We start from the raw sequence: 3,964 nt of genomic DNA, 5'->3' as shown, positions 1-3,964 counted from the left end.
AGTACGGCCCTCTTTCCATGGGGGCCCGTCCTGAGTGCTTTATGGACTGTTTCAAATATGCTTGTGGATGCGGATGGGCATGGACATCTGTGCAACTGGTGATTTAAAATAGGCACCTGGGAACCTAGAAATTAAAAAAACTCTCCAAAATGCACTTTTCGGTCATTCTGATATTAATGCCCGCTATGGGAGTACCATAGTACGGCCCTCTTTCCATGGGGGCCCGCCCTGAGTGCTTTATGGACTGTTTCAAATATGCTTGTGGATGCAGATTAGCATTGACCTCTGTGCAACTGGTGATTTAAAATAGTCACCTGGGAACCTAAAATTACATTAGCGGTGTTCCAAAAATTCATGCCTGCTATGGAGCACCCTAGATCGGACCTGTATCCATGGGGGACCCTCATACATCCGTGCACCTGGTGATTGAAAATAGGCACCTGGGAACCCAAAAATGAAATACTGTGCGGTTACTGTGTGCGCCGCTATGTGGGGCTATATGCCGGTACACCAAAACGTGAATAAATCAAAAAGTACACATTCAATCTGGATGGGTTTTTTTTTAAACGAAAGGGCACACATAGACGGGCATTGTCATGTAATTAAAACCGTTTTTGTATAGAACCTTTTAATAGAATATTGTGTTTATAGTTTGGGCTATAAAAGTACATGTTACTGGAAACATAGGTTCCTACCAGGGCATTTTGATTTTTACAGTCTCTACTTGTTGTCCATTGAGAGAGATGGAATGAGACGAAAGATGGGACCTGTAGCCCGTCGGGAAGTATTTTTAATCATTTCTTGAAAATTACAGATTTTGGGCTATAAAAGTACATGTTACTGGAAACATAGGTTCCTACCAGGGCATTTTGTTTTTTTACATTCTCTACTTGTTGCCCATTGAGAGAGAGGCTATCACACTAAATATGGGACCTCTAGCCCTGCGGGAAGTATGTTTAATATTTTTTTGAAAAACTGAATTGGGCCGGAAAAATAAATTGTCGTGCAACTGGTAACCCAAAAAATATCTCCCAATTTCAAGTAGTCGCCTCGTAAGGTGTTTGAAGGTAGGTAACCTAACAATTCAAATACTGTCCTAAATGCACTGTTAGGTCATTCTGATATTAATGCCCACTATGGGAGTATCATACTACGGCCATGATACATTCTTATGGGGAGTAATATGTGGCGACATCTAGTGACTTTTACCCAGTAGTGGGGATTCTTTCTGGGGAGTAATATTAATTGGATTATATGGAGGTTTCTAAAATATTTCTGAAAATTGACTAAGTCCAAACTTGTCTAAAATAAAACTATGTTTTATGTGCAACTGGTGATTGAAAATAGGCACCTGGGACCCAAAAATGAAAGACATTTTTTTATCATTTTATTGCATAATGACACAAATAAAAGGGTGAATTTCAAACAAATATACTTTATTGAATCAGTTATTCATGGATTGATTTGACCCTCAATCAGTGTCCGGGCCCGGCTGGCATTTTTGGGCAAATTATGGTACCGGTAGTAACGTGACTGCGTTTCCAGAGAGTGACACATATGGTCAGCAACAGTTCCACGGTCTGTAACTGAGCCTTGGTTGAAGTTCAACGTGGCAACACTGCGTCGAATTGTACCGAAGGTCACTTTACTTCCAATGCCAAACTCTGCAAAGATTTGCCCCACATACTCACACAGATTAGCATAGGGTTGACCACAGGATGTGAAAAAGAACAGTTCTGTGTCTGAGGTCATTCCACTCAGATGAGGCCTGATTTGATGGAATCGTTGAAGCCAAGTGTATTCCTCCTGACATAGAACAATTCTGCACTCCCCGAAGCTATAGTTAGTTTTGTGGGAAGCTACACACATCTGATAACCCCCACCTTCCGGGGTTACTTCACTGAAATCACTCACACTAAACATTGTCACTGGGGATCGTCGAGTGCCATTAAATATTGCCAACCGGCTGGACATGAGAGCTGCAAACCTACGCCTGTCAGAGCATGTGGCACGTTCCTCCAGCCTACTTAGAACTGAAGGAATGGCTTGATTGCTTAGCTCAACAAAGCGTTTTAACTCCGCAGCGCTGAGCACCTCGTCCCTGCAGCGTTGGCGGAATTTTGCCCTATGTGTTGCCTGGCTCTGCTGCGAGTCCCTGTCCATCTTCGCCAAGCAGAGTAACATCTTTCGAATTGCAATGACCTTAGCTTGCATACCATCTGGCCGGAACTGAATAAGATATTTGAGGAAAACTCTAACATCGGCTCGGTACATTTTTAACGTGGATGCTGCCAAACCACGGCCGTCACATTGAGCATACCAATCAGACACACGTCTGTAGTCATCTAGAAAAGACAGTCCTTCATCGGCCTTTCCCTCCGACATAATGTAGAGGAATTGCCGTACTCGGGACATACTGGTGCGACTATTGTCAATGCGTTTAACTGAAGGGTGTATACCCACAATATAGTTTTCATACTCAGTCAATATTGCATTACTCCAAACCTGAATTTGGGACGGCACAACGCCGTCTTCATCACTCTCGCTCTCAGTGGAAGTCACCAAGACGCATCCTTGCTCCCTCGGTTCCGAGCACAGTTCACTACAGACTTGACTGACCCTAACCAGGACTCAATGAGCCCCAGCTGTGGGCCAATATGGGACTAAGTGGACGGGGAAGGAGAAATTGACCATAAAGCTCACCTCGTTGTCTCTTTATTCGTGAAAGGACATGTGGCCCTATGGGTAGAGCACTTGCCTGAGAATTGTTTGGCAAGGGTTCGAGACCCGCAAGGATCACCGTCTTTTTTTTTCTCCCACAGGGCCTGCTAATCAACAGCCCCAGTTGTGGGCCGCAGGTGTGGGCACCAGCATAGTCCCAATATGGGACTAATTGGACGGGGAAGGAGAATTTGACTATAAAGCTCACCTCGCTGTCTATTTATGAAAGGCTGTATGGCTTAATGGATAGGGTGCTTGACTCACAAGCACCAGGTCAAGTGTTCATGCCAGGCCTGGGTAATCATTTTTTTCCCACAGGGGTCTGGTAACTCAAAAAAGGACCATAGGCCCATAGGCCCATAGGCCAAAAAGCCACTAGCCTGGGACAAAAGCCACTGCCCTGAGGTCACAAAAGGATGCAAGGCTTCATTTGACCTAAGCAGTAAATATGACATTTTCAGGGAATGACATTAAACTAAGAGGCAATAAATGATAAACTCTTTCTCATGGGATGAAGGGACATACAGGCCTAAAGTACAAACACCCATAACCAGTTTATATGCCTCAAACACAAAATGCTGCAAGGCATCATTTGACCAGTAAATTGACATTTTCAGGGAATGACATTAAACTAAGAGGCAATAAATGATAAACTCTTTCTCATGGGATGAAGGGACATACAGGCCTCATAACCAGTTTATATGCCTTATCTTGCCTTATTTGACCTTTGTTGGCCGCCATCTTGGGCTATATTCAAAATCACCAAAACGTGAATAAATCAAAAAGTACATGTCCAATCTGGATGTTTTTTTAAAAAAGTAAAGGGCATACATAGACGGGCATTTTCATCTAATTAAAACCGTTTTTGTATAGAACCTTTTAATAGAAAATTGTGTTTATAGTTTTGGCTAAAAAGTGCATGTTACTGGAAACATAGGTTCCTACCAGGGCATTTGATTTTTACAGTCTCTACTTGTTGTCCATTGAGAGAGAGGCTATGACACGAAATATGGGACCTGTAGCCCGTCGGGAAGTATTTTTAATCATTTCTTGAAAATTACAGAATTTGGGCTATAAAAGTACATGTTACTGGAAACATAGGTTCCTACCAGGGCATTTTGTTTTTTACATTCTCTACTTGTTGCCCATTGAGAAAGAGGCTATCACACGAAATATGGGACCTCTAGCCCTGCGGGAAGTATGTTTAATATTTTTTTGAAAAACGGAATTGTGCCTGAAAAAT

Source organism: Oncorhynchus nerka, linkage group LG17, assembly GCF_034236695.1.
Source record: "Oncorhynchus nerka isolate Pitt River linkage group LG17, Oner_Uvic_2.0, whole genome shotgun sequence".
In the NCBI taxonomy this organism is placed as follows: Eukaryota; Metazoa; Chordata; class Actinopteri; order Salmoniformes; family Salmonidae; genus Oncorhynchus; species Oncorhynchus nerka.
Note: the sequence above shows the minus strand (reverse complement) of the source record.